The following is a 19,648-nucleotide window of genomic DNA, read 5'->3' as shown; positions in this document are numbered from 1 at the left end:
ATAATGGTTTCTAATTAAAAGTTTTACAGAGGAACAACGAACATAATATGGTAACACACGATGCTCTATATTTTTAAAAAAATCCTTTGAAGTTCTAAATATTAACCTAGAATGATAAATAAGACTTTTAGGGAACACAAGAAAGAATATTGCTACAATTTATTTCAGAGGTTATGGAACGACAAATACCACTGACAGTTCCTGTGCTTGCAGAATGTGCAGTTTGATAAGAGAAGCAGAATTTTAAGGAAACGTAATGTGATCGGTGTGATAATGTGGTTAAATTTTGATTATTCATTAAGAGGAATTCACAAAAATTCTATTGAGATATGGTGGTTTCCCTGATAAATAATGAACACACCATTTCAACAACAGGATTAAGTGCAAGAGACCAGTATAAAGATACAGTTAGGAACGGAATCAAATACTTTGCTGTTATTCTTGTTTTTCTATTAACATCTACAGCTTTATATCACTTAAAGTCAGGATACATTGTGAGAAATGTGTCATTAGGCATTTTCATCTAACATCATGAAGTAAGAAAAAAGCATAAAGGAAAGACTTATTTGCAAAGTCAAATCCTGGACCATAGGGCAACATTAAAATGCTAAGTTAAGATCAGCTAAGGTAACAACAAAACATAGTTCAGGTTTGGGAACTAACTAAAAGTAGAGAGAGGAGACCATTCCAGATGCCAAGCCAAGTCCTGCTTCTGTGCATACCCTGCAACAATTGCACAATGACGACATTAAGAGGAATAGATCCCTCCTGTGTCCTGTTACCACCTGAGTTACTTCATCATGCTAGCCAACCCGGCAGAGTGTGTTTTTAGGACTAAACTGATTCGAAGTGGATCCATAGGAACAAGTAACACGGCTGAAAGGCTAGGGCCTTGATTCACAATGAAACCACATCATGTCTGTGATTGCTTACCTGTAGCCCAGTGATTCTCAGCCAGAAGTGATTTTGTCCCTAGGTAGACATGTGCAGTATCTGGAGATTTTTCACTGTCATGTTTGCAGAAGTACCACATGTCTATCAGGTAGGGGCCAGGGATGCTGCTAAATGTCCTACAGTATACTGTATAGCTACCTACAGCAAACAGTTATCAGGTCCACAATGTCTATAATGGCAAGTCTGAGAAACCCTGCTGGAAACAGCTGTTGTAGCTGGCGAGTACCCAACACTCTTGGGACTATGTTCCATGCCTTTTAGTACCATAGTCATTTCCTTAACCAAATAATGTAGGTTGGAGAAAATCGTACAGTAGAGGGCAGTGATAAACAAAATTTTCTGTTATATTATCATTTGTCCTCTGTGGGGAGCAACCCGGACTAGACTGTTACTCGAATTAAGACTTATTCTATGCATCTGCTCTCCCACAATATGGCGCTGGGAGAGGAGAGAACAGCTTCTGCCCAGCTGCCTCCAGTTCAACCAATAAACAGCAGGACCTGCCCCTGATTGGAGGAGAGCAGCGTACTTGGCGTGTGGGCAGCCGAGTTGGGATTGGCAGAGGAGGACTATAAAGGAGGAGAGAGACGGCATGCACCAGGAACATCTAAGGGGAACATCTAAGGGGAACACCTGTGCAGCCCCCCAGAGAACCGGCCGGCGGTGTGCCGCTCCCCTGCGGAAGTGGGGAATGTGGCAGGGGGAACCGCCCTTCCACGGAGGTGGAAGGGACGGCAGCCAACCCGGGAAGAACCAGCAGCAAACCCGGGGAGGGCCGAGCAGATGAAAGAACAGCGCAGGGTTCAGTGTTGCTCCTCCACGAAGAGGGGGAGCGACATAATGGTGCCGTGACTCGGATATGAAGCCTAGGCAGGGTTTAGTGTCGTTCCTCCATGAAGAGGGGGAGCGACATAATGGTGCCGTGACTCGGATATGAAGCCTAGGCAGGGTTTAGTGTCGTTCCTCCACGAAGACGGGGAGTGACATAATGGTGCCGTGACTCGGATATGAAGCCTGGGCAGGGTTTGGTGTCGTTCCTCCACGAAGAGGGGGAGCGACATAATGGTGCCGTGACTCGGATAGGAAGCTTAGGAGGGAAGAAATGGGAAAATACCGGAGAGAGAGACTAGCAAAGAGCCTAGGTGCTGGAAGAAGCTATTGAAAGCCTAGGCATAGACTCGGATATGGACTGTGGGAAAGAAGTTAGGATTGAAAGCGAAAGTGAAAGCTTTCATAGACTCGGATGCGGACTATGGCGGGGAAGCTAGGAGATTGAAAGCGAAAGTGAAACCTGGAGGAGGCTTGGACTCGGATATGGACTGTGGGAAAGAAGTTAGGATTTAAAGTGAAAGCAAGAAGAAACTTAGACTCAGATACGGACTGCAGGTTGAAAGTGAAAGTGAAACCTATAAGAAACTTAGACTTGGATACAGACTGTGGGGAGAGGCCAGGAGAAATGAGGGAGGAATATTGTTGGAAGAAAACTTAGGGAAACATACCGGGTAGAGAAAAATGTTAGGGAGGATGAAGCCGCGAGTGCAGGCCAAGCCATCTTGGAATTCTTCAAGTCAGCCCGGGGAGCAAGAGGCGAAGATCTGGAACCAGAAGCAGAGACGTGGGCCGCCAGGTTGGAATTCGCCAGGTTAGTCCGGGGAACTTGGACTGAATGCCGGTGGTGGCGGAAACATTCGCGGAAGCCGCCGCGTGCAGAGAGAGCACGGGGCGTGAATAGATAGGGAACGTGGGGCTGGCGCGAGGCCGTGGTGCGGGCGCGAAGTGCGTGGAGACCGCGGAGCGTGCATGCAGAGCCGGGAACCCGCCGGCGGGGCGAGGCGCCGGGAAGCCGTGCAGAGCCGTGAAGCTGCCGCGGGGCAAGGTGCCGAGAAGCAGCCTCGGGGCGGGCGCCGCCGGGAAGCCGCAGGGATAAGAGAAACAGAAGTTTAGAAGTAAAATGAGAGAAATAGGAATGCTGGAAGATAGAAGTAAAATGGGAGAAATAGGAATGCCCGGAGATAGAGAAGTAGAGAAATAGAAAGGCCTCCCCACAACACTGCAATGAGAAGGCTTGGATTCGGTCTGCCTGATTAGTGAGGCGATGAGCACCTGCGGGCGGCTAGCAGCTTATGCGCCGCAGATCACCGAAAACAGGCACGTTATCAACACCAATAAGTCACCCCACAACATGGCAATGAGAGAGCTTGGATTCGGTCTGCCTGATTAGGGCGATAAGCACCAGCAGGCAGCTCGACCAGAGTATGAGCTGCAGGTCACCGAAGATAGGCACGAACCAACACTAATAAGTCTCCCCCACAATACGGCAATGAGAAGGCTTGGATTCGGTTTGCCTGATTGTTAGGGCTTGTAAGCCCCTGCAGGCAGAGCAGAGCATGCGCTGCAGGGCACCGAACACAGGCACGCATCAGCGCCTAAAAACCTCCTCACAACATGGCGAAGAGAGGACCCGGATTCGGTTTGCCTGATTGATAGGACTTGTAAGAACCTGTGGCAACTCTAGCAAGCAGAGCAGAGTGTGTGCCACGGGGCACCGAAGACAGGCGCGTATCAACGCCAAAAAATAAAAAGAAAGGGGGATCTGTGGGGAGCAACCCGGACTAGACTGTTACTCGAATTAAGACTTATTCTATGCATCTGCTCTCCCACAATATGGCACTGGGAGAGGAGAGAACAGCTTCTGCCCAGCTGCCTCCAGTTCAACCAATAAACAGCAGGACCTGCTCCTGATTGGAGGAGAGCAGCGTACTTGGCGTGTGGGCAGCCGAGTTGGGATTGGCAGAGGAGGACTATAAAGGAGGAGAGAGACGGCATGCACCAGGAACATCTAAGGGGAACATCTAAGGGGAACACCTGTGCAGCCCCCCAGAGAACCGGCCGGCGGTGTGCCGCTCCCCTGCGGAAGTGGGGAATGTGGCCAGGGGGAACTGCCCTTCCACGGAGGTGGAAGGGATAGTAGCCAACCCGGGAAGAACCAGCAACAAACCCGGGGAGGGCCGAGCAGACGAAAGAACAGCGCAGGGTCCTGTGTTGCTCCTCCATGAAGAGGGGGAGCGACAGTCCTCCATAATTTTCTTCCTTTTTCTACTTCTCTGATCCTAAAACAAAAATAATGAGAGAACCAAAACAATAAAATCAGAGGTAACAATTTTGTAATTTTTTGAAGAAAAACTACAATTTTATGCAAGGGTGCACTGAAGATTTTAGAAGAGACATTCTACATATGAAGGAACCCTGGTTTGTTTTATCTTCATAGTGCTTACCTCACACACTGACATTTGCAACTTTTTACTCAGAAAACACTATTGGTATCTAAATACCAAGAAAAGGAAATATATCACATAATACTAATATATAATGGATGATACTTTTATTGGTAGCCTATTCTAGTTTTTAATAAGTCTTATTTTGGAGAACTGTGGAATTAGTCACTCTACTATAAGCATATGTTATTTTTTAGTTCATGTAATACAGAAATATCCTTCTTGAGAAGTTAAAACAGTAAATTTATACATTTCTTAAATTGTTAACTTTGGATAAGATGTATTACTTCTGCAGTACAGAAAATGAGAATATAGAATATTTATACTTCCTCTTTGCTTTCATGGTTTCACACATAATTGTTATTTCATTGGTTAACTTTTTAACATTAATAGTACACTGAAGCATATGACTTTAACTCTAACAATAACCTTAACACCATCATCTTGAAACAGCATCCCTCAACTCCTTCCTTGGAGGTGAAATTACTAGAATGGTTAACTTTCTATCTTACGACTTCCCCTGCAATTTCTTACTTCCTGCAGCTGTACTTTCACATTGTCATTTTGCTAATAATATGTCCTGCCCTGTAACCATGGTCTTACCTTTCTTTTATGATCTGTAAGAAAACTCTTAAAGGTTATATAAATGAAAACTATTTACATCATTATGATTATATTAAATTTTTTAAAATACTTAGGCAAAGAATCTTTTCTTCTGGGAGTCCAGTGTTACAGTGGTGGGGGCAATTGAAGGAAAGTGTTTTAAATGTCATTTTGTAATACTATATCAAGTGCACAAAATTATTATTTTGCTTTATATTCAGAACATTAATTCTCTCTGTCTCTCTCTAGAATTTATAATTTATTTTTTGTTTTTCACATGCTACATCCTCAATCATCTTGTAGTTCTCAATCATGCCATCTACAATATCAACTGCATTTCTTTCTCCTATTTTGATAGCTTTATATATTCTTCATATCTCACTTTAATCAATACTGATTGCTGTCTTTGCTTGTTGCAAATTGTTATTGGAGAACATTTTTGCTGGTATATTACATACAGTGAATTTTAAAATACTATATTCTCAGTTTCTTCACTAGATTCACTTAATTTTAGTAGGGAGCTATGGGAGTTTTTGTGTATTTTTGGTTTGTAAATTTCTGAGGATTTTCTACAAATATTATTATATCATCTATGAACAAGATAATGTTATGCACTGAGTTATATCTTCTGAAAATTTGTATGTTAAAGTCCTAATCCCCAATACCTCAGAATGTGACTGCATTTGGAGATAGGGTCTCTACCGAGGTAATTGAGCTAAAATGAGGCCATCAGCATGGGTCATAATCCAATATGACTAGTGTGCTCATAAGAAAAGGAGATGGGGGTAAGCATTTGGCCTAGAAATTAAGACACTGCTTGGGATGCCCACATTCCATATCAGGGTGCTTGGCTCTGCTCCATAGTTAAGCTTCCTGTAAAATGCACACCCTGATACACAGCAGGTGAAGGTAGTTGATTTTCTCCTATCTCCTGAGAGACCCACGTGGCGTTTGTGATTTGAGGCTTCAGGCTGTCCCAACCCTGGCAGTCAAGGGCATTTGGGAAATGAATCGGCAGATGGAAGCCCTCAAATTCTCTCCCTCTCCCTCTCTCTCTGCTTCACAAGTAAATTTAAAAAAAAAATTAAAAATCTTTGTAATAAAAGGAAGAGGAAAATAGGTCATAGGTATGAATAGAGGGAGGCAATGTAAAGACAAAGGGAGAAGATCACCTTTGGAAGGAACCAACTCTGTCACACCTGATCTCAGACTTCTGGCTTCCAGAACCGTGGAGAGAAATTTCTACTGGTAGGCAATCTAATCTAAGGGGCTTTGTGACAACAGCTCTAATGGACTAGAACAGACAGTATCAATTCTGCTTTGTCCCAAATATCACTCAGTAGAACCTTAAAAATAAAATTGTAGAATAATAGTAAGGAACATGCTACATTGTACTTTAGCCCTAGTCTTAGGGGGAAAATCTTCAATATTTTATCATTACCTAAGATGTAGGTTTTTTTAATATGTTATTTATCTAATTAAGAAATATACTATTACTGGTTTGTTGAAATTTGTTATTCAAAATAATAAGTTGGTGATGAATTTTTAATGCTTTATGTAAATCTCATGCTATTGAATGTGATTTCCTTCCTTTAACCTGATAAAATAGTGAATTTCAATAATTTTTGATGATTAAGGTGATTTTGTCTTTCTGAGATAAACCCCACATAGTTATACTATAGTATACTTTTTATATACCAATGGATTTGATTTTCTAATATTTTGAGAACTTTTTGAGGTTATATTCATGATGACTTTTGGTTTCTAGTTTTCTATGTCAGATTTTGGTATCAGGTTATATTGGACTCACATGTGAAGGCCATTAGCTATTCAGCATCAGGTGTTTGCTTTTAGCCTCGTGCTGGAGAAGTTAAGACAAAAACAGGAAAACTCCTACATTATTTACCCAAGATGTTTCAGACAATTTTGTGTGACTCTAAAAAAGATATTTTATGTTATAGCAACCAGTGAACTCCAGATTAGATTCTACAAGTGTGAGATTGAAACATCAAAAATATGAACAGCCCTGTCATGTCCCTTGTGTGATTATGTTTCTTTTTTTCTCTCAAAAGGATGGCAAGACATGAGAAATAGGAGTAGGGTTATATGGTAAGTTTCAGCTGGCCCAAACTTTCAAATTCCAAGTATTTCTGAGCTTCCACTGCTACAAAACACAACTGCCACTGACCCCGTGTGTGTTTGTGTGTGTGTGTGTTAAATGAAGCTGTTCATGCCTTGCTTGAAAATCTTTAATGACCTTGCCTGAAGCACTAACCTCTCAAGGGAAGCTAGTTCTATTCCTCTCTCACTAACAATTTCACTGATTGCCTTCAAAACTGCAACTCTAGTCAGATTCCAGCATCACTCAGAGAAGGTCAGATTCGACAAGGAAGTTGGGGTGGGCTTGAACAGAGGTACTCTAAAATGAGACATAGGCATCCCAAGCCCAGGCTGCACTCCTGATTCCACCTTCCTGCTAATGAATACCCTGAGAGGCACCAGGTGATGAATCATCCAGTTAAGTCCCAACCCCTATATGGGAGACCAGACTAAGCTCCTGGCTCCTGGCTTTGGCCTGGACCAGGTCCAGGTGTTGTAGGCGAATAGAAGTGAGCCAGTAGACAGCAGCTCACTCACTCTCTTTCAAATAAACAATTTAAAACAAGAATAATAATGTTAATGCATCAACATTTGCAAGATTTTTGGTAACTTACATCAGCAAAAATGAGGCAAAAAGAATTGGAAATTGAAAGTACTAAACTAAGGAGACCCAATTTCAGTCAGGCTGAATTTATTAATGTGTAATCATAAACTAGTACATCTGACTTCATGTAGGCTCAAGCAGTTGGGCATAGTTCTGTTTGATTGATTAAGTACATAAAAGTGGCCTACAATTATGAGGTGCCTATATTCCCTTGATGAGAAGGATCTAAGACTTCAGTAGATAGAAGAGATTCTCTCACCTTCCTCCTAATCATGTCTATTAAGTAATCTGAAGACATTCCCTTTACCAAGATATGCAGAAATATATTTTGAGGGGAACACCAGCAACTCTGAAAAAATTCTATAGGGTTTCTATAGGCTAGAGATTCTGGTGGGATATGCTGTAGCTGATATGAACTGTTTGATTGTGGTGGGAATTATAGTGTTTAACATAGCCTGGTAAAAATAGCTATATTTAACTACCAGGGGCATGTTTCCAGCTTTGATTTAGCTCTCCTTTAGGATAAGGAGCATGGTACATTGAGAAGGGATTTTGAATCATTACAAGGGTATGCATCCATTTTTCTTCTTAGTCTTTTCCAAAAAGATCTGCATTTAAGTGAATACATCTTTTTTTCTGAGACTGTTGGATATCACTCTCAAATAATTGTTTATCTCTGGGATCAGATAATTTGTGGCCCATGAATTAAAGTAGATGCCTATAAGATTGATGTGATTAGTTTTCAACAGATACTGAGTCATAGTGCACTCAGGTGCTACTCTGAACTGAAATCTGTGAAAATTTTCCCGGCTCCATAATGTTGAAATATATGGGTATATATTGAGCACCTGGGAGAATCTCTACAATGGTAGGAAAGGACAAGTAGAAATGACTTGTTCCCCCAAAAGTAGCTCAATCTTTAGCTCCATGCCATAATTTAATCCACTGGGACATTGATCATTTCAGCATCAACTGGATATTATGCAGGCTCACTAAATGGTGAAATAATGTTGCCAGGATTGAATATCAAGAAGCTACAGATACTTTAAAGTCTTTGTGTAACATGCACTGTGAACTGTGTCAGAGCCATTGGCATCACCTGTTTCTTGATCCAAATTGCTTGGACTTTGACTGACAGATGATAGCCTTGCATCTTTCTCTCATGATGTGCTACTTCCTTTGTGCCTACATTTTGTAATTCTTGTCTCCAGTCTGTGCTAGCTCTTTCCTCCTGCTTCTACTCCATGCCCACAACTGTGCAAGTACACCCTGGTGTTACTGAAAAGTCAACACACTGTAGGGGACATCTTTGGTCATAGAATATGCAACCAAGGAATTTCTTGACTTCTCAACTGACTCATCCTCCTTTTAGCTCTTCCTCCTCTTCCCAGACCTTCTTTTCTCTTACCTCTGATTCTTTGAATCTTATTACCTAAATTCTGTAATTCCAAATAAGCCAAAAGCTGTTTTCTGGGAAGCCCAAGGTAAGGTATTTGGTACTACAAATAATTCTAAAGAGAATTCCCTTAAGACAGAATTTTGAAACTGGCTATTAACTGACAGAGGGTGCTAAGGGTGGGGGCAGGGTGTCATAGTAACTCATGTCTTAGAGTATCATGATGATTACTGAGACATTCTACTGTGATAAAGTCAGATGAAAGGTGAACAGTCAAATAGATTGTGGCTATGGAAACTGAATTGGTGCGGGCAAAATTAATTATTAGAAATGTGCAATGGTATAATTTGTGATAAGGAATTAGTACCAATTCATGGATATGGTTAATGATATGGCCAAATGATCTAAGACAGGAAAAGCAACATTGGAAGATTGGTAGCAAGAGTTTTAGGGGAAAATCATATGTAATATACCCAATATGTGAGAATATTTATGTTTTATATGAATGTTCATAAAATGACCTACACAGCAAAATATGCTTTCCATTACCAAGTGAGCAATATGCCCAACTCTATGGATGTCAGTGTTTCTTTTCCTGTTCAACCCCAGGTCTTGGTCAATGGGCATGTAACAGGGATTTTGCTTGAGTACAACAAGAAGGCTTTTCATTATGCAGATAGACTTGGTAATACCACTACTATATGCCACATTTGACAGCAGCAACAACCAGATCTTAGCTTAGGGCCCAGCTAGCTTGTGAATATGTTGGAAACCTTCCAAATCAGAGTGAGCAATGATAAGTTCTTCAGTGAAATAAAACCAGTGTTGATTCACTCTCCCTGCCACTATGCTCTGCCAACACCACCATCTATGGACTGACTAAATATCTAATTATAGTCATTACATATGCTTCAATGATTCATTTCACAGTGAATTAAGTCAAGCAATGAGGTAATGTTCATAGGATTTGCAAATCTTATTTTATAGCAATCCCAAAAGATTCTGTCCCATGGAATGGTAGAATGGATAATTGAAGACTTAATTCACTTGGGTTACACCTTACAAGTTTGGTACTGTCTTTTAGGATGCACTGTATATTTTAATCTAGGGACCAATATGTAGTTTCTCCAGTACCCAGACTATATGAGTCCTAGATTGTGTGGATCAAATGGGAATGAATTACTTCTCTAATATTTGATTTTCAGCCCTGCAAGTTTACTGGTTTAGAGGTGCTAATTTATAAGATTGTAAATTATCTTCCTTTTAGATACAAGGTGAAACTGCTTTTATAATATGAAGAATCTTAGCACTGTGTTGCTTTATCTTAAAATTACTTGGTTTTCAGAAGATTAGGCTTAGAACAAGTGTATGTTAATGCTGAGCAACTAATACAGTAGACTTTAGTTGGAGATTTGTCATATTTTTGAGTTATCACTGAATATATTGTCCAGAGGATAATTTTTATATTATGATAATATGAGTCAGATAAATAATTGCTGTCTCAGATCTCCTTGTAGCATGCTTTAGTCCACTGAGGCTTTGTAGCATAAGGCCTTATACTGGGTAATTCATAAGCAAAAGAAATTTATTACAATTCTGGAGACTGGGGAATTCACATTCACGGTACCTGCAGATTTGATTCTGATGAGGGCTTGTTGTCTACTACATAAATGATGACTTCTTGCTGCATCCTTACATGTCAAGAAGGTCAGTCAAGCTCCTTTGGTCCTATTTTATAAAGCCAGTAAGCCCATTTATGTGGGCACAGCCCTCATGACCCATTTACCTCCTATGGGCTCCACATCTTAACACTATTGCTTTTGGCATTAGGTTTCAACATATGAATGTATCTACAACATTCAGACCATTGCACAGCATGTGCCAATCAGATGTATGCACAGCAGACAGAACCAGAAATTCATGAAGCTGGCACCATAAGGAATTCATTCTAAGAGTGGTGGTGCCCATATCCAATACAGAGCTGATGGTACAAGGTACAAGTGTGAGTGCATGTTCAATCCAGTGCCATGATGTTTGATGTTGTTCTTGGCTGTGAATTTTGGTTTGTGAATCCAGGTGAGCTTCCCGATGTCCTCAGATACATTTATTAAATCCCTCAATTTAAGTCACATGGAATCCATTTTTTCAATAAAAAAGCTTTACTTAATTCTTCTTGTTGCTTGTTCTTTTTCAAATTTCTGAGTTCAATATGATTTCATTCCCTCTACTCATTTTTGTGCAATTGTCTGTGTTACAATCTAAAAATTTCTTTAAGCATTGTTAATGCTTTAATCATACTCATCACTATGATTCAAGTATTCTCAAATTTTGATTTTGATATTCTTTCACCCAAAGATTGCTTAAGTGGAGATTTAAATTTCTAGGTAGTTGCGAAGCTTTTTAAAAAATTGTTGACTGCTAATTTTATTGCCTTGTGATTAATAATGTGTTCTATGTTGTTTCAATATTTTAGAGTTTATAAAACTATTTGGCTTACTATATGGCAAATTTTTGTAAACGCTTAAAGAAATTTTGAAAAGTTGTTGTATTTTGAAGACACTGAACTCATTGTCTACCCAGATGTTCTACCTCACTGTTAATAAAATGTTAAATCCTTATTTTTCTATCTAATGCATCATGTGCTAAGTTAGGAACTGTTTTCATATTACTGTGTCTACCTGAATTGGCCTTTTGAATTTTTAAGCTGTTATTTGATCCATAAAGACCCTTGAGAACTTTACTGTGGATTACATTCTTTGTCATTCTAACATATCCATTTTTTCTTTACATGCTTTTTCTTTGACTTCATAATGAACATTATTTACAAAAGTATCACAAACTCTACTTTTTCATATGATCAGTATTTGTCCTTTTACTTTCAGTCTCTCTTGAGTCATTCTATTTTGAATATGAATATGTCTCTTATTTTTGGTTAGTTATTTTTATGACATTCTAATGGATGAATATATTCCATTTCACTATGGTATGAAAATTATGTTGAGATTTAGTTATGACTCCTATTGTTTTCTGTTTTAGTGCTTCCTTTGTTTTTTATGATTTTCCAACAAAAATATTCAGAACACAATTTAAGGAAGCATAAAATATTTTAAAACTTTTTTCCTCCCTAGTCACCATTTGCAACAATTTTGCAATTATTATTCAACCTAACTTTGGCTTTCTCTTCAAATTAAAGAAATCATTCACCATGAGAATTTTTTAATGTCAAATTCCAACAATCATGTATAATTTACCTAGATTCCTAGCTCTACCTTTAAGTTTGCATTTTGGAAAATTTTCTGTTAATTGTGGTGTATCAAGTATAAGATTTTATTTTCTCCTGTGAGGGCACTCAATTAATTTTTGTGCATGAGTAAAGCTGCTTTCTTTCTCCAATTTACAACTCTTTGTATTCTAAAACTAGGCAGTAAAATCTGGTAGAAAAAGAATTCATGGTGACCTGTGTGTGTCTACAACTTTTAGAGCTATCTTTTCCCAGTTTTCTTTTTTTAAGTTCTTTGTCCAAAGGATCCTCCCTCTCATTCCTTTAAAACTCAGAGCTTTAAAGTCAAGGTTCATTGAACGATGTAAGAAAATCTTTCAACTCCCTTACTACTTGCATAAACTCATCTTTGATAGAACCATGTTTCTTTTTACTCCTCCCAGCTATATTAAAAATACACGTGTATATATAACTTGGCTTTTAGGTTTATGCCATCACACATTCCTTTCTCAAAAGTAAACAACATTTCAAACTCTTAGAAGTACCGATGTTAACAAATTTGATTGTGATAATTATTGAACAAATGGTTATTAACTATAAGCATGTTGGCTCTAGCTGCAGCTCACTAGGCTAATCCTCCGCCTGTGGTGCCAGCACCCCGGGTTCTAGTCCTGGTTGGGGCGCCGGATTCTGTCCCGGTTGCTCTTCTTCCAGTCCAGCTCTCTGCTGTGGCCCGGAAAGGCAGTGGAGGATGGTCCAAGTGCTTGGGCCCTGCACCTGCATGGGAGACCAGGAGGAAGCACCTGGCTCCTGGTTTCGGATTGGCACAGCGCGCCGGCCATAGCGGCCATTTTGGGGGTGAACCAACGGAAGGAAGACCTTTCTCTGTCTCTCTCTCTCTCTCTCTCTCTCACTGTCTAACTCTGCCTGTCAAAAAAAAAAAAAAAAAACTATAAGAATGTCATTCTTATGGAAAATTTTACTTTATATATTTTTAACTGAAAACATTAATTATGGATATCAACATACATTCAAGATCAAGTCATTGATTTACTTGAATCATAAACAGGAAAATGAAATTTCCGTGTATCTTCAGACTTGACTTTTGGCCCAGATTTCGACAAGCACACACCTTCTCTTTTAGTTAATTTCATTTTCAGCTGAATTAGTCATAATTTCCTTTTAGTTTCCATACAGTCTGCAAACATACCACCAGTTATTAAGTGTTTACTTTCTATTTTCCCTCAAAATTTGTTTCAATTGATTTACATTTTTATTATCTACTAAGGTTAGCACAAAGATATTACATTTTAAAAAGTGATTAACCCTTAAACAAGTTTAAAAGATCAGTTTTAGCTTAACAGTTTATTACTGTGTGAAGTAAACAAGAAAGTACAAAATTTACAGACTTATCTGCAAACTAAAACAACAAAATTTTGAAAGGCTACTTATGGGCCATTAAAATGTTGAAATGTCTTTCCTTAGTAATATTTTTTTTAATTAAATATGGTTTATTACTTTTAATGCTATGGAAATGCTAAAGATAATGCTTTATCTGAAAACTTCTGCATTGCCATTTCTCCAAAATATATTATGCTTTAGTTTGGTCACTTTTGTTGGTGCAATGGTTAGTAGCATGTGGTTGAGAGATGGACAGGATGATATTAAGTACTTTCTCTAGACCTTACTGACTTTTAATTGACTTGTACTTGTTTCAGTTTCCTTATTTGTAAGTAGAGATGCTAAGAGTGTCTACCTTGTAGGGTTGTTGAAAATATGCATAGAGTAGATAAACGTAAAATTCTTTGTAGAGGGCCTGATTTTGAGGCGCATTATAAAAATGTAAAATCAAGGGCAGTGGAGCTGGCCAGACCCAGGATGGTCAGTTAGGCATTGGCAAGTGCTTTTTTGAGTCTTTCTACTGAGCTTCTCTCTTCCCTGTCAGGTGAATGAGAGTAATAATGCATACTCACTGCATTGTGTGTAGTACAACACTTAAAATGAAAGGCTTAGTATAGTGGCTGCCGTCCAATAAGCACTTAATGAATGGGAACCCAGAAATATATTTTAGAAATCCTTTTAAGTATTTTGGACAGAAACCAAAGAATTACGTTTAATGTCAAGGTGAATAGAGGTAAGAAAATAGCAAAATAGCAAAACTCACAGTAGTCTATAGCCAATGATGCTTTTAGATGTGTTAATGAATATCACTTCCTAGTCCAGTGTTATCATTGCAGTGGTTTAAGCCACTGTCTGTTATAGCGGCATCCCATATGAGTGCTGGCTCAGGAGAAGATGACCCAAGTGCTTGGGCCCTTGTCACCCACATAGGAGACTGGGAGAGTTCCTGGCTCTTGGTTTTGGCCTGGGTCAACCCTGGCCATTGCATCCATTTGGGGAGTGAACCAGTGGATGAAAGATCTTTCTATCTCTGTCTCTCCCCTTCTCTATGTAACTTAGCCTTGATCTTAAAAATATCATTTCTGTAAGTGCCAGTCTGTAGGGTAGACAGGAATAAAAATCACTCTGACTTAAATGAATACAGCTTTGTTTATTCATTTTTAGTCTGAGGTCTACTTGATTCTCACTTATGCATGTAATAGTCCCATGGTGATCCTCATACCAAAGGCTAGATTCTTACATGGTGGGCAAATGTCTGTGGGAATGCCCTGCTTCCAAAGTAGTTTCTTCACACATGACCCATCACTGGGGTCTGTCTTGATGGTTGTCAAAAATAGTGTAATTGTGAATTGATTTATTCATTCTTTCTTAACAAAATGAGAGGTAGAGCACAGCAGAATAAAGTTTTAATGAGGAGCAGAATGGAGGGTATTTGAAAGTTCAATTGATTTTTTAGGCCCCGAGAAGCTCAGAAATAATTTTACAGAGTGTTAGAATTTTTTTTAATATAAAACAGAAATATTATTCCTATAAATTATTTTGAAAACAGCAGGAATAAAAATAACCATACACTTTGACAATAATTGTAAATTTTTATTAAAAAGTTATAGATCAAGAAATTATAACTTTAAAACCATTCCTGTTTCACAATGGCTAAAAATAAGCTTCTGGAGAAAAAGCCAAAATGCATGACTAGAGGTCAGTACAAATAGGAACATGACTCGTAGAAATCACATTCAATTAAAGACCTCAAAAAATCCAAAAAGAAAAATTTTTATTCAAATTGATAGCGTACACTGATTAGGAAGGTTCTTACGGTTATGACTAATTCAGAGCTTTAGATTGTTTTGCTCTCTGTAACCTGGATCACTGGTCTTTCCACTGTATTCTCTAGCACACTGGCAGAGCACAACATTCTCTGAAGGCTGTATTTGGGCATTTCTTTCTCAAACTTCTTGCTGCTAGTGTACCTCTGACCCTGTGCCATGGATCCGAGTCACTGTCAAAGCAATACTTAGGCTTTGACTATTGGATTTTTCTGATTTACTAATATTGTTCTACCTGCCTCTTCACTACCTTAATAATAATAATAGCATGCATTATTCATCTATTGTTCCAAGCATAATAGCGCTATACTAGTCAACGTAATCCTTTTCCTAGTCAGTTGGAGTTTCATAGTTTCCTTCTCTTGCATAAGCTATGTATGGAAATAGGAGAAAGAATATTAACTGCATTGAAATGTGTGCTGCCTGGTTAACCATAATGATGAAAAATTTTGGTTTCTCCAAGTTACAGTTCTGTACTGGTTTTCTTCAAAAAGGTCATTTATTTGGGTTCCAGATTGTGGATCTCCAACCCAGATTTGCTGTACATAGCAAATCTTATGTGGAGGAGAGTAGTGTTTGCTTTTATTAAAAGTAAGTTTTTTGGTACTTAATGATTCAAGAATGAGTTTTTCTCAATAAGGAACAATTTTACCTAACAGTGTAGTGATTGATGCATGGCATGTGGCTCTGTAAGCTAAGATATTTACACAAGAATGTGGCAAAATACAAATTCTATAACCAATTTGATCAAAGGGTACCATGATTAATGGAATTCTCTAGGTGGAGGTACTTATGTAAAGAAACTCACACACTACCTTTAGAACAAGGTAATGTATTTTAATCCTCTAAGACAAAAAAAAATAAAGGGTAAGTTATGTAAATCAGCTATGTTGCTTTTGGATTTGTAATGCTGAGTAGATATTAAATTTTAAAATCTGACTAAATAGTAATTAATGACCTAAAGTTGTTCTAAGTATGTGTTTTAGAATAAATGTATAATTGTATAAATTGATTCTTCTAATTATTTCTTTTGTTACATTTCCAATTAAGATATTTGAATACATAGTAAAATACAGCAAAAAAGTTTTTCAAGAAATAAATTCTAGCTTTAAAGTTGGAACCCTTAGGAGATGTTATTAAACTATATATCAGTGACTCAGTTAAATTCACAAGAGATAGCATTTCCCATTAAAAATTCCTGAAACAGCTCTTGGAAAAGTTATATAAGTTCAATTCTGGCACCATCTAGTAGACAATTCTGGAAGCTATAGGACTAAAAATCAAAAATGTAGAGGAAATGGAACTAAAATGTGTTCCCCTTCCCTTTCATTAATCTCTGGGCAAAGCTTTGCCCAGAGATTACCCATCTGCCTTTTAGAGTTAGGAAAGGATGGACAAGGAAAAGAGCATCTGAAAAAGTGGAAGATAAGAGAAAGTGAAGCATAAAAAGGCAGGAGTTCACTTGTAGCAATTATAATCTGTTTAGAATTTGGAGAGTTGGGCTGCAGGAGATTAAGCAGGCATTTGCAACACTGGCATCTCATATTGGATGCCATTTCAATGTCCTGGGTCCTCTGCTTCTGACCCAGCTCCCTGCAAATGCACCTAGGAAAACAGCAGAATATGGCCAAAGTCCTTGGGTCCCTGAAACCCACATGGGAGATCTGGATGGAGTTTATGGCTCCTGGTTCCTAAGCCTGGCTCACTCCTAAGTGTTGTAGCCATTTGGGGAGTGAACCAGTGAATGGAAAATATCTCTCTGTCACCCAGTCTTATAAATAAATATGTAGGAGTTGGAATGTAAAATTCTACTGATAAGATCTTCTATATTTTCCTCGTCCATCTCTCTGAATTCAAGTTTGGCATGATGCATGTAAATCTTTTTGGACAGTAGAATGACTACAAGGATGGAACTTTAAAGTATGTGCAGCAAGTAAGGCAATCCTGAAAACTATACTCACAAGACATATATCACTTTTCAGGTCTCATGGAACCAGAATGATATCATCTCTGTCTGCTATTCATTCATTCATTCAGCTGAAATTTTGTGACTCCACATTCATGCTATGCATTGTTTTAGGTATTGGATATGAACAAAGCAAAATTCTTACCCTTGTGTAGCTTACCTTATAGCAGGGGAGAAAAACAGTAAAAATTTAAAAAATACAATAATGCAATCATGCTACACTGGGTTAGGAAGGGTTACAATTGCAGAGATTACTGCTTTAATCTGGGTAGTCAGAGAAGGCTCACTATGAATGTGACAGTATGAATGTAAAGATCTGAACAAGTTGAACATATGCATCAGGTAGGTGCTCGGGGAATGATGCTCCAGGTGGTGGGAACAGATAGAAAACAGTACTGAGGGAGTCCTTGTGAGTCAAAAGAACATGTAACTGGTATGCATGGAATAGTGTGCGGAAAAAGGAAACAAACAGTAACCAGTAAAATACAGTTAAATGTGATAATGACAGCAGCATTGTTTAATCTTCTGCTAACTGAATAGGTTTGTTATAAACCATAACCAAGCAAGAATATGGCTATCGGTCTGGGAGCATGATATTTTGGGTATTATTAAGGAAATGTTCCACACCATTATAGGCCACATTTCCTAGAGGACATTGTGTTCTAATTACAGCCACAATAATTGTACCCTAAAAAGGAGCCTTTTTTTTTTTAAGTGTTTACTTATTTTAATAACAATATGTAGATCATGCTACCACCATGGAATGTAAGTTCAGGTTAGACAAGAGATTTCACAACTACAATAATGTATCCTGTAGTATATCAAAGTTTGTGTATAATGTCTGACCAACCAGCTTGCTCATCAACTGTTGATCACTTCCACTAAAGGTAATTTAACGTTTATGAGTCTTAAACAGAAAATTAAAAAAACATATTGCACACATTTTAAAAGTGTTAATTTGCCTTTGTATTAACAGTTAAAATACATGTTTCTATTTCAAGATGGCATTTATAAATTATTCTAGTATAACAGCAGCAAAAATATAATTCTGCAGTTTTTACAAAAGAACTAACCTGGAATCCATAATTAAATTAGTCTCACGTTTACAAGTATGATTTTGAAATAAATACTACCATGTAGCTGTCTTAAAAGCTTGCTACCTTTGTGTACACACACACACAGTCAGGTGTGGGAGGCTTTACAAATTATATTCCATGAATTTTTTGAAAAAGAGTTCTTTAAGAGATAACCAATCCCAAAAACTGAAATATTCAACCAGTCTATGAGGCAGACAGAAAAAAGTGAATTAACTGGGTAAACAGAACTCCTTTGCAACACACAAAGCATGTGACACTCTGCAGCAAACTGGGAGTAACTTCAGCATTGGCCTGCTGTGCTCTTTAGGACTAATTTCATCACAAGGGTTGGGGGTGGGGGGAGAACATTTTAACACCAGGTGTAAAATGTGACATTGTGTTAACCTGACTCCCGGAGGGACCTATTAGTGAACTAGTCACTGATACTTTGGTCACGAGGAGGTCCGTATTTAAAATACCATGTGTTATTGTCTAAACCCACTCAAATTATTTATTTTTGATATAATACATAACCTCAATATGAGATGTCTAACTAAAGGAAACATCTCCAACAAGGCCAAGCCGGCATCTCTTCTAAGGTTTAGGTTTTGCCCAGAATTCCCGATACATGGAATAGCCCATGCCAAAAGTCATTGCCCCTACAACAAAGCCTTGAGCTGCCACATGCATGTGGATGAGGTGAAGGGATATTTTCGTATTTCCCCTGCTCTTCAGTTTGTACAGTCCATATGCAACAATCGCCACAAAACCCACCATTCCAATGGGGACAAATGGTGCCTCTTTAGCTTTTCGGGTAAGTCTGGATCCCTGATCTTCATCATATGAAGAAAGATGAGGAGAGAGCGAGCAGGAGAGAGGTATATTCCATTTGCTGGTTCACTCTCTAAATGCCTGCAACAGCCAGGAGCCTGGAACTCCATCTAAGTCCTCCATGTGTGCAGGGGCCCAAGCACTTAGGTCATCATCCACTGCCTTCCCAAGTGCATTAGTAGGGAGCTAGATCAGAAGTGGAGGAAATAGCATTCAAATTAGCACTTTGATACGGGATGCAGATGTTGCAAGTGACACTTTAACATATTGTACCACAATGTCTGCCCCACAAATCAGTTTTAATCTCCTAAGTTTCATAAGTATAAGATAGACATATGAGAAAATATTTTTTTCTGTAGAAATACATGCTGATGTGTTTGGGGCAGAGGGACTCAT

This window comes from Oryctolagus cuniculus, chromosome 3 (genome assembly GCF_964237555.1).
Source record: "Oryctolagus cuniculus chromosome 3, mOryCun1.1, whole genome shotgun sequence".
NCBI lineage: Eukaryota > Metazoa > Chordata > Mammalia > Lagomorpha > Leporidae > Oryctolagus > Oryctolagus cuniculus.
Note: the sequence above shows the minus strand (reverse complement) of the source record.